Source organism: Balaenoptera physalus (genome assembly GCF_965194825.1).
Source record: "Balaenoptera physalus genome assembly, chromosome: 7".
NCBI lineage: Eukaryota > Metazoa > Chordata > Mammalia > Artiodactyla > Balaenopteridae > Balaenoptera > Balaenoptera physalus.
Window position 1 is genome coordinate 27,114,319 of NC_138886.1, and position 12,603 is coordinate 27,126,921.

The 12,603-nt window shown below is 46.8% G+C and overlaps 1 long non-coding RNA gene across 3 annotated transcripts in view; it reads right to left on the reverse strand.

Annotated features, from left to right (window-relative positions):
• The window catches only part of LOC309665077, a 514,078-nt gene extending 502,954 nt beyond the window's left edge, over positions 1 to 11,124 (reverse strand). For 2 of the 3 annotated variants that reach the window (XR_014266191.1, XR_014266192.1), the window contains exon 1: positions 256 to 11,120. This is a non-coding gene — a long non-coding RNA (uncharacterized lncRNA). Of the gene's footprint in view, positions 1 to 255 lie in introns of all 3 variants that reach the window. The other variant, XR_014266193.1, reaches the window with a different exon arrangement.
• Between the last annotated feature and the right edge of the window lie 1,479 nt (positions 11,125 to 12,603).

Below are 12,603 nucleotides of genomic sequence, written 5' to 3' on the forward strand. Positions count from 1 at the left end.
AAATAAACTTTTATTCACCTGAGGCCTCAAGCTGGCCCCAGTCCAGCATAAGCCAGACCCCGGACTCGGACCACAGACTCGGACCAATTTCCAGTCCAACACCGGCCAGGTTCCAGACCTAGTCTGGAAAAAGAAATGCTCAAATGAAGTCTGAAAGCTGTGGAGCTGGGATCCAGGACCGGAGAGGGACTCACGCACCACCTTCTGAAGACACAAGAAGGCAGCCATCTGGAGGGGCTATGCTAATACCCACACCTGGTTGCTTGTTGCTCCCGGGGGCTCTCGGGGGCCTCCTTCGGTTCCTCTTCTGACACCAGAACTGTTAAAAGATAAACTGCAGCATACTAAAAATTTTAAGAGTTTATTTCAGTAAAAATTGATCCCAATCAGGCAGCACCAAACCCCACCAATGGGAGCTGGGGAGAGACTTTTATAGAGAAGACACAGAAGCAAAGTAAGGAAATTATTGATTGGCTGGAGCTTAGGGCCTGGTTGGCCTTTGTGATTGGTTGTCCTCAGTGTTTTGATTTCGTGGCTTTGAGGCATTTACAGGCTTAGATTTTGGTTTGCTGATGTAGGCGCCGTGGTATCCGAACTGCCTCAGTCTCATGTTCTCCTTGCTTAATTAATTTAACACTGTTAAGAAGACACTGATCTCTACTTTACTAAAGCCCAAAGAGGAAGAGGGATTTGCCCAAGGGCACACGGCAAGCCCGAGACTGCCTGATTCATAGTCAGAACTCACTCCATGAGAAATTCAACTCCAGAGTGTCAACAACATGATCACCTTTCAGAAGCCGGGAGGCTAATGCAGAGGGTCACGGGGACCTGCCAGTGAGCTGCGGAGAATCCAGGTCAGAGGCTGAGTTAGACCCAAGAGCAGCTGCCGCCCCCAGGACCCGGGAGGGACCACTGCGAACACACTGCACGAAGGCTCCAAGTCCTTCACTCTGACATTGCCTTTCCCACCAGCAATGACATCGAAGCTCAACCCGGGCTTATTTTAATACTCTGGATTTTTTAAATGCCTTCTCCCTGAAAAGAGCTATGGAAAAAGTTCACCTTGTGCTCTTTGGAAAGCCTCCCTCTGCACCCAGAATAGATGCCTTCGTGGATCCCTGCCGCCAACGAAGCCCACGGTCGGTCTCCTAATAGAAGAAGGCAACAATGATAAGGTCTCTTCAAAATGTTCCAAACACATGTTTTGAGAAGAGCATTGGTAAGCAGGAACGGGTCCAGAGGAACTCGCCAAACTGAGACAAAGGGCAATGTCTGGCATGGAATAGAAAAAAAAGGGAAACTGGGAGGCAGGTTGAGGGACAGGAAAGCTGCCTCAAATGTTGGAAGGGCTACTGTGTGCAAGATTGGCAAGGTGTATTCCAAGTGTCCCCAAGGGACAGAAAATAACAATTGGGGCCGCTGATGATGGGACAGCCTGGGCCGAGGGGCACAGGGGTTAAGAACACACACTCTTAATTCCTTTCTCTGCAACACACAAAGCCTCAGTTCCCCCATCTGTAAAGAGGTGGTGCAATTAGTTCTCATAAGGGTGTTGTGAGCATTCAATAAGATCATGACTCTTCAGGGTGTATCACAAGCCTGACACATAGTAAGTCCTCCCTATAATATCATTGCTGTTGATGCCAAAAGCTCGGCCTCTCTGCACCAGTGCAGAATCAAATCTCAGAGACAGAGTTTTAGGTGAAGTAGAAAAGAACAGTTTTTTTGCTTTGCCAGGCAAAGGGGGACACAGTGGGCTCCTGCCCTTGAAAACTATGTGCCCCAACCCGGGAGGATTCAATGAAGAGTGTTATAGTAATAGTTCAAGGATGGAGTTGTTGATAAGATTCCGGTGTGTGCAGGGCTTGCACTCCCTTGATCTGGTCTCAGGTGGCTGGTCTTCTAATCTTGATGAGCTTCTCTGGTCCCTTTAATCTTGCCTCAGGTGGTTTCTTGGCTGTTCCTCCCTTGATTAGCAACTGTTCCGAATCTGCCCTTTGGAACTCAGGGAAGGTCATGGAGACTGGAGTCTTGCCTATAAGAAACGGGGGACAAAAAGGCTTCCGTGACTAGAAGCCCCACGGGGTCCTTCTCGGTTTCACTGTCCTTGCTGTTTAGAGGAACTGAGTTCTTTGTTCTCAGAGGTATTCAAGCAGCAACTGATGATCAATGAGCTGCAAAGCTATGTTGGGAAAGAGACTCATGCTTTAGACAAAGGGTAGGATTAGGTGACCTTAAATTTCCTTCCATTCTTGGCTTTCAAATTCTTTGTCTCATTGAAACTGAGGTTAATGTGAAGTCCTCTACTGGATTACCCTTGCGGGCTCCAGCTTTGGGGGTTTTGTTTTTCCACCTTTGTACTTTCAAATCCTTGCTGTGGAGCAGATTCTGGAGAGTCTCGGAGGGCACAACCCAGGAAGGAAAGCTTCTTTTGCTTGGAGGATGCATTCCTGGAATTCCCAAGATTCCAGTCCCTTTTCCTCCTCACATTGTAAACATTAGGTTCTGGTGGAGAGGACAAAAAGGTCACTCTCCAAACTGCAGTTGCTCCCAGGCTCTGATCTGAATAATTCAACTCATCCTCCGTGAGAGCTCCAGTTGGGCTGATCTCAAGCCCATTTGACAAGGACAGTGCTGATTTAGGCTAACAGGAGGTCATTGTTTGAGCAGGAGAATGACCTCTTCACTTCTTGGTGAGTAAAACCAGGTATGAGAACATAAAACAAATCCAAGGCACTCACTGCAGCGGAACCAGAGGCAGCCTTCCCCAAATTCCCTTCTTAGCAAGACCAAGCCCTAGAGGAGGAGGAGGCATTTACTGGGGATTGCTACAAATTCAGCTTTGCTGCCACTGCCTTTATAACCACAATGTAAAGTAACTCGCACAACACACTGAAGATAAGCTCTTTAAAGAAAATAGAAAAGCATTAGCTTGGCAATTCACCCAAAGCTCATCATGCACCATAGACATTTTTGAAGTTTAACAAAGAAAAGCACATCATTAAAGAACACTGCTCTATCACCATTCTTATGCAAATCCTTCCAGATAGTTGGGTGGAAAATTCCATCTAACACGCAGCAAGAAATGAATGTTGCAGGGTGGAAATTTCAGCTATACTGAGTGCATCTATCACTTGTATAATCCAAACTACTGTATGTGCGCTGACTACAGAATTAGTATTGATCCATTCACCGTGTAAACATCAAGTACTTTCTATTATTACTTGAAATAGCATGCTATCACAATTTCTATTTCCTCCTTCTATCTTAAATAGAAGTATTGCACATTAGCCCCTTCCTTCATGTACTTTTTTGCACAGCTATCTAACTACAGTGTTCGGTGTGGTGCTGAGTTTCCTGCAGACATCTGCAGTATTAGCTTTAAAGCACTTGATTTTCAAGTCATCTCTGATGGAAGACAATACAACTTTCATTTACCCAGAAACCTGTTACCAGAGCTTCTCTCAGAAACAGGCACATTCTCTCTCTCATCATCATCATCATCATCATCATCATCATCATCATCATCCTTTGTTGGATACTCATCCCCCTGCTGAGACCACCGTGTTCAGCAGGCACCTCCAGCACCGCCCCCCCAAGAGGACAGGACCCCCCCAGGTTTCTCCCTGAGGTCGTGAAAAATATATTTGCCAAAGCTGAGAACGGTATTTAATTTCAAGATAACTTGCTATGAAAGCTCAAGACTCGACTTTGTTGCACTGTTCAGATGTCTGAATGCATGAAGACACATTACTTTGGGGAATCAGTTCTGATGTTTGAGAGTATCTGAAAGCATCACAAGGGGTGAGACTTCTCCTCCCTTTCCTGCGTTGCCCAGCATAACAGCAGGAGGAAATTTGGACTGGGTTCCAGACCTGGAGGGTCAATTTTAGCTCAAATAGCTTGGAGGTACCTATGGCATAATTCATGTTCTCTGCTGCCTGTGGCATTCCCTGGGTACCACACACATCCCGACCAAGTGCACAGTGCTTCTCGTTACCCTTGCATGCTCTGAAAGACACTCACTGTGTGTGACTTAACTAGATTTCCAGTGTCTTCCGAGCCCAGCAGCCGCTCCAGTCAGAACACATACAATCTCATTTCTGTCGATGGGAATCTATACATTGCAACCTTAACCTATAACAGAACCAACTTTCACAGACGCCCGTAATACCCCTTGAGCACAACCCAAGTTGCACAGCCCCATTGTTCTCTTTAACCAACATGTGGAACCTGCACATTCTCACTGAAAAAACAAAAGCCGGGACTTTGTTTCACAGAGAGAAAATATCGGAACCAGCTGAGCACTATTTAGCCACCATCCTCATGTCCAAACCCCTTTCAACCAATCGAAAAAATAATAATAATTAACTAATTCATTGCAATCCTTCTTAATAAATGGCAGCTTTGTTGCCAAACTAGACTGATGCAAACTCAAACAGATAAAATTCTGAAATTGGATAGTGTGTGTTCAATAAATATTCAAAGAAGAGAGAGTGAGGGCATTATAAAGGAACCATATGCGTAATTCTCTGCCTCCAATAAATTTCCAACTTTATTTCCTTTTTCTTTTTTTTTTTTTTGGCTTTATTTCTTGACACCAACCATTCAGTCTCTTAAATGCCCAGTTGTGTTCACAGCAAAAACGTTCTATTTGCCTCCCAACCAAGTGACCCTTCCAGAAGTGGAACCAGATTTAAGACATGCACATATGTACTGTGTTTCTTATGTATTTGAATAATCATTTGAAGTGAACTGAAGAAAACCTCAAAAGAGTGGATCAGATTGCTCCAACAACAATAGTGTTAATGTTTTGGAAAAATTGAATTAATGAATTAATTAACTGATTAAAATAAAGGCAGTATCATAGCAACCACTCTTGATTGCTTCCTCATTCCCCCCTCCTTCTTAATGATACCCTCCCTGGTTTTGACCAGGCAACCACCACTCAAGAGAAGGCGACCCTCTCCCCAGCTCAGGTTCAGTCAATTAGTGAACAGGTAGTAATTGAATGAACTTATCTTGACAGTGACCGGTCCAGGAGCAGGCTTGTGCTTCAGTTCTGACCAACTGACATGAGTCAGGCAGGGGCCTTTGGGAAAAGGTTTCCTCACTCTTGAAAAGAGATTTGATGGAGAGTTCACCAGTAGTAAAAACATTGTACAACGTTGGATCTGCACATGACCCCTGAACCCCAGCAGCCGTATTGGGCAAAATGCAACAATCTTGACCCTTGTTAAGCTGCTGACTTAACCAACCCCGAAGTAGCCCTACCTTGGACTTCCTGTTTTAAAAGAGATAGGAGTTCCCGGCCCTACAGTCCAAAGCATCCTAATGGCTGCAGGTAACTATCAGTCCTTATAAATTGATTGAGAAGCGACCCTCCACTCACTTCCTGTCTTGCTATACCCTTGCGCCAGATGAACTTCTGGGTTGAAATGGGAACATTCATCTATTCGAGCAGACACGGACTGATGTTATCTAAAAATAAGAGAGACAAATGAATCTTACCATTCAGTACCTTCACCAAGAAAGAATAATTCCACTATGGCCTATGAACCAAAATCTGCCCTGTATGCGCCCATGAGCATGCAGCCAGTGTGCTACTGCAGAACTTCAAGACGGCCTCATAGAAAGAGGGGAGGGAGCGATTAGAATATAAAAAGGATGCGCTCTGTGAAGCCCCTGGAGTTTCACGGCTTTTAGGAAATAAAAACCTCCCTGTACAGGAGCCACTTCCAGGGTTGCTTAAACTCAGAAACCACTGCTTTCATTAGAGAGAACCTCACGCAGAAGCACTTCAGGTTGAAGAAGGGCAGGAGCCGCTACTCCGCCCACGCAGTCCACACCCACTGACAGCTCCTGAGTCATTTCCACCCAATCCCTAGGATGCCCTGGAGTAGTTTTAGAAATGACCATCTGAACAAGGCTGAGGGGCCAGGCCATGCTTTGGGCAGTAGAGCTTTTTAAGTAACACAAGTAACACGAAATCCTAAAAGTTTAAACGAACAAACAAAAGTGCTTTTGTTTGCAGGAAAACATGCAGATCAGTGATGAAGTACCCCAGCAACACAGGAGAAACAGCAACGCAAGGCCAGTGAAAGATTCTTCCTCACCTCTAGGTCAGGATTCAACTGTGGTCCCCCAGAGTGGGATCACCTGAGAATCTTGGCTGAAAAGGGGAAAAACACCTAAATCTAGGTTGATACTGCTGCAGGAAAACATCAGAGAAATGTGGTCTACACAGGAATTGCCGTGTTCTCCTCCATCAAAAAAGGTGGGGTTATACCATAACCAATATGAAAAGACTAAAGATGGCCTGGTTGAAAATATTTGCAATTTAGAAATCAGTTTAAAGAGACAACTCAACATAAAAAATGAGGAAAGAATATGGACAGACAATTCATAGAAGAAATACAGGTGACCAACGAATATACGAAAAGATTCTCGGCTTTACTCCTAATTAGGGAAGTGCAAAATAAAACAATGAAACACCACTCTCAGCACTAGATGTTTGCAAAAATGCTAAAGACATAATATCCGGGGTTGCAAATAAAGTAGAGAAATGGGCCCTCTCACACATTTCACGGAGTGTGAATTGGAACACAGTTTTGGAGGACAATTTGGCAATGTCTATCAACTTAAAATGCAATTCTATTTTAGGAGTCTGCCCTACAGATATATTTGCACATGGCTGCAAAGATATAGCTACAGAGATATTCACTACAACATTGTTTGTAATTGCAAACACACAGGAACCAATGTAAATGTCTATCAATAAGGACCAGATTAAATATATTCTGGTATAGGCATAAAATAGAATAGTGAGCAAACATTAAAAAACAATGAGGTAAGCTGGGACAAAGTGAGAGAGTAGCACTGACATATATACACTACCAAATGTAAAATAGATAGCTAGTGGGAAGCAGCCGCATAGCACAGGGAGATCAGCTCGGTCCTTTGTGACCACCTAGAGGGCTGGGATAGGGAGGGTGGGAGGGAGATGCAAGAGGGAGGGGATATGGGGATACATGTATACGTATAGCTGATTCACTTTGTTATATAGCAGAAACTAACACGACATTGTAAAGAAATTATACTCCAATAAAGATGTTAAAAAAAGAAAATGAGGTAGATACAGGTGCTGTTAATAGGAGCATCTGCAATGTAAAAAATGAATAAAGAAAAGCACATCTTCCAAAAAAATTTTTAATAAAAGATAATATGTATATATCCTCTTTTTAATATACCTAGTACAATGCCAGAAATATAGTAAATACTCAATAAATATTGGAAGAATAAGTGACTTGTAAATATTTGCTAGAAGAGTGAACTACTGATGAATAAATGAATGTGTATGTAAACATGAAAAATTTAGGCAAAAATATGCAGGGTTTACTCAGTGTCATAGGAGGGAGAATCACCTTTCATTTAATATCTTTCTACAGATTGTTTTTAAATGATTACAGGTATACGTGCTATTTTCACAGTAACAGAAAAAGTTAAGGATCCACCTCTGTTTTTTTAAAAAGATGTTAATAGCTTAAACAATCTTGAAAGATAAACGAAAGACAAAGAGAGAATATTTGCAACATACTTAAAGTTAACTCCACAAAACATAAAGAGCATTACTAACTAATAAGATAGAGATAAACAGCCAGAAAAAGTAATAATAAATAGCCAAATGATATGTGGCCGACAGTGGTAATCATCTACCTGTTGTCTATTACAAACAGAACTATATTAGGGAGAGGGGCCAGCACTGTGTTTATCACCCAAAAGAAAAGTAGAAATGACAAAATAGCACGTGAAAAGATATTCAAGCTCACCTAATCAGGGAAATACAAATCGAAACAAAATAAAACACTTGATTTTTGCTCATAACATAGGCCAAAAAGAAGAAAAAGATTTCTATGATCCAGTGTTGACAGGGGCTTGGAAGAAGGCATTCTTTGATAAAGTCAGTGTGAGTGTAAACTGGTACAGTAGTTTGGGCAGCGATTTGACATACCTATCAAATTTTAAAATACATCACCTCGGACCTAGAAATTCCACTTCTAAAAATGTGTCCCACAGAATCCCTTCCACAATTACATAAAGATGAATGTACAAGAATGTTCACTAGAGCCTTGCTCATTAGCAACAATCTGGAAACAATTTTATTTATCTATCAGTGGAGATGTGAACAAGAACAGGAGTCAAGATCTCTGCCCTGATAGAGCCTGCATTCAGTTAGGGGCAGAGGAGACACGATAAACAAGGAAACAAACAAGCACGATGCCTTCCAATACCGTGAGTACTATAAAGGAAATAAAACGAGGTGATGGGATAGAGTGTGTTTGGGGGTGTAGAGAGGGTCAGAGCACAAGGGAAACTGTTGTACATGGAGCCAGAGGAGATGCCTCCCTGGAGGGTGACACTGAGTTAAGATCAGAATGATGACAAAGAACTAGCCCAGCAAATGCAAGCCCTGAGACACACAACAGGAGGGAGATGAAGGATAATGAATAAGGAAGTGAAAGGAACACAATGAGATTGGAGAGGAGGACACACAGCCCGGTATCATTTAGTCCTTGAACCTCAGCCTCAGATGAAGAGTCTGGGAAGCCACTGGGGTATAAGCAAGGAGTGACATGACCAGGTGTACCAGTTTTAAAAGATCACTCTGGCTGCTGGGTGAAGAACAAATTGGAGGAAATAACAATGGGAGGATGCAGAGCAGTTAGGAGGTCCTAGCAAGGTGTACTGGCGGCTTAGACCAGGTTGCTGACAGCGGAGAGCGTGACAAGTGTCCAGACAGGGGCATGTTTTGGAGGTAGAGCCTATAGGATTTGCTAGCAGACTGGAGCTGGGGTCCTACAGGGAAGCGGGAATCAAGGATGTCTCCCAGCCTCGGGGCCTGAACAGCTGGGTGGGATGGTGGTGTTATTTACAAAGAGGAGAAAGCCTGGGAGAAAGAAGTTTAGTGGAGAAAGTCCAAGTCCATTTTGTTCTTATTAAGCTTGCACGTCCTATGACAGGGGTCCCCAACCCCCGGGCTGTGGACCAGTACCGGTCTGCAGCCTGTTAGTAACCGGGCCACGGGGCAGGAGGTGAGCGCCAGGCGAGGCAGCAAAGCTTCATCTGCCGCTCTCCATCGCTCCCCATCGCTCGCGTTACCGCCTGAACCAGCCCCCCCAACCCCGTCCGTGGAAAAACTCTCTTCCGCGAAACTGGTCCCTGGTACCAGAAAGGTTGGGGACCGCTGTCCTATGAGACAGGCAAGCAGAGATAAAGTTGGAAATTAACATATATATTTGCAATTGCACAGAGAAAAATCTGGGAGGTTATCCACCTAACCGATAAAGGGATTCTCTCCAGGAAGTGGAATTGGGGGTGGGGGAGGGGAGATGAAGAGGAAAGAAGCTCCTTCTACATTTGACTTTATATACATTAATAAGGTTTGAAATTGTTACAATGAATATGTATTGCCTTTGAAATTTAAATAAATGAATACAAATAAAAGAAGACTGACTGAGGGATTTTCAAATTTTTCCACAGAGCTGCTTCTTCAAACAAAATCTTATCCGCAATGTTCGTCCCACTGTCATCATTCAGGCCTCAGCTCACATATCACCTCCTTGGAGAGGCCATCCTTCACCACAGGATCTCAAGTAGCTCCACCCATCCTTCCCCCAAGTCCAACTATTGAACATCCTATTTTATTGACAGCACTTATAACCCCAAATTGACTTGTCTATTTGTTTACTTGTCTTCCCTACTAGAATATAATGGTCAAGAGAGCAGGGAGGGTGAATGTCTTGTTCTCCAAATATCTCTAGAATCTAGAGCAGTGAGTTGCATACAGTAGGCACTCAATAAATACTCCCTTGATTAAAAATGAACTCCAAGTTGTCCTCAAGATAAAAAGCTGAGCTGCTTCAATTGAACTGAAGCCAGGGGTCCAGAGTCCTGTCACCGTCACTCTCCACTCCCTTCCCCCAACCACTGACTGCCCTAAGGTACATCCAGGGCCTGGCAGGAAACAATGTAAAACCCAGATAGTCTGCAAGGGTCTGACCTGAGCCCTTCTTCTCAGGAAGTCTACTTCCCCCGGGTTCTAGCCAACACGACCAGAGCTGATCAGGTCCAGACTGAGCTTTAATCTCTACCTACCTCTTTCCACATCACCTTCACCATCCGTACTGCCCGACCCAGGCAGTATCCATTCCCTCTCCAGCACTCCTGCTCACGGAGTCACCAGCAAGCGCCAGCCCGGCTCAGCCCTGTACTGGGCACAGTGGGTCCAGAGACAAGCAGACCGGGGCCCTATCCTGCAGGAGCAGCACGTGGAAGATAAGCCAGGCCAGAGTCAATTCCAGCAGAGACCCTGCATTCTGGTGGCTCTCACAGGCACATGTCAAGTCCAGCTGGGTCCCTAGCTCTTTCTCGAGCCTTCCTGATTGTCCTGAGGCCGCACAGTCCGGACTGGCCGTCTTTGTGCACTCGGTTGCTGCCTTCATGAGATACAGATGATACTACTGCCCACTTCCAAGAAAGGGAACCAACATCTGTCTGCCTTGCTCAGCCTCAGTGCCACTTCAAGAAGGGGTTTGCAGCCATCTCTGGGCATTGTTTTCTGCCCCTTCTGTGGCCTAGAGGGAGCAGTCCTTGTCCTCAGACCACACCCCTCCCCAGCCTCCGCCCAGACCAGGGGGCTCGCCTATGAGCCTGCTGTCTGCCTAGGTCCAGGGCCATCATCTCTCAGCAAGAGCCCAACACAGAACCAGGATTGTGGCAGGTATTCAGCAACCCTACAGAAAGGTAAGCCCCTGCCACGGGTCAGAATCATCTTCCTAGGCCCAATGTCTCCCTTGGCCTCTGCTTCTGTGTGGGCTGAGGGTAGAAGCTAGGACTAAAGCCAGGAGGGACCAGAGCAGGGAGGAGGGCCCTTGCAGTCCTCACCACAGTGATTCAGGAAGGAGAAGGCCCGACAAACTCTGCGGGGTGGGGGTGGGGGGGCCCTTCCCCAGAGCCCAGCGCGCGGTGCTCAGGAGCCCCCTGCTGGCAGCTGGGGGCATGTGTGGCTGGGGGCGGGGCTGCTCAGGCCCAGGGCTCCGTCCGGCAGGGACACCCACACAGAGGCACCCCAGTCCATGGTGTGCACACCCCCTGCACCCACACAGGAATCTACATCCCACATGTAGCCCAAGCAAGGATGTGCACACACAGAGAGCCATGCGTGCACAGACGTGCACCTGCAGACCCGAGCCCCAGCGTGCAAGCGCAGAGACGGAACGCATTCACGCGTGTGCTCCTAAGCAGGCACCCGCACACCTCCGCAGGCACACAGGTGCACGCACACAGGTGTGCATACCCATGAGCGTGGCCCGTGACTGAGCTCCCCCCTCCCCCGTGGCCCCTTTTGCAACTCCCTCCCTCCCTCCCTCCCAGCCATCACCTAGGGAAAGACGCTGGCTGGCATGGCTCCAGCTCTCCTGCTCTCGGGGGGCAGGCAGCGCTCACTCCATGGTTTAGGTGCCCCGGGGCCCCCCAGGAACTCAGCTCCACCTCCGCACAGGATTCCCCTGCCTGCACACAGCCTGTCCTCACCTGTGGCCTGTGGGTCTGGACAGCAAGTACGTGGTGGCAGAGGTGTGCCTCCCCGGCAAGGACAAAGACTCAAGGGCGACAGTAATCTCCGTGTGGAGGGCGGCTGCCCAGTAGGTCCCATCACGAGGCAGGCAACAGCAGCCCGGGGATGGGCTCGAGGAGGTGGGAGCTGACGCTCTTGAACTCTCCGAGAAGCTGAGGCTGTAGGCGGACATCCCTGAGGCTGGGGCAGGGGTCGGGGGCATCCGGGGCTGACAGAGCCTCAGAAACCCAGGTTCAAGGAGGAGGAAGGAAACAAATGTTCACTGAGTGCCTGCTGTACGCAGACACGGTCCCCACGTCATCTGGTTCCATCCTTGCTTCCCCAGAGGTGAGGAGTGGTACCAGTCTTCACAGGTCCCCGTGTAACAAGCCATCACCAAGGCCCATTCTTTTCCTTCTTAAATATCCCTCAGATTGTTTTCACTGATGCACCAACAAGTCGAGGCTTCCCTTAGCTCTTGCTTGAGCCAGAAGCACAGCCTCCTAACCGGGCCCCTTCCCTGCTCTGTCCCATCCAGCCTGCTTCCATAAGTCAGACTGACCGGTTTTTAACAACATGAAGTTAAATTCTCTCAATGGCTTCAATGACTTCTTGTTCTAAGGACTGAGACCAAAATCTTAACCTCTGCTTTGCACCCTCACCTCCCTGTCCCGTCTCACTGATCACCTCTCACCCCTGAGTTCCTCCATTCCGCATGGTTGTCAATTTCTCCAGTGCCCCGTGCTCCCTCCCATCTCAGGGGCTTTGCACGTGCTCTTCCCTCCCCTGCCCCATTCCCATCCCCATACCCTTGCTTGATAAACTCCTCCTTCAAACATCAATTCCTCCTGGACGCCTCTTTGCCCCCTGATCCTCTCTCCCTGTTAAACACTCGCAACCCCCTGCAGTGTCCTATCATAACACACAGCGGTGCTGGTAATTACCTGTCTGTGCTTTTATGTGGTTTCTCTCCATCTGCTCCATCCCCT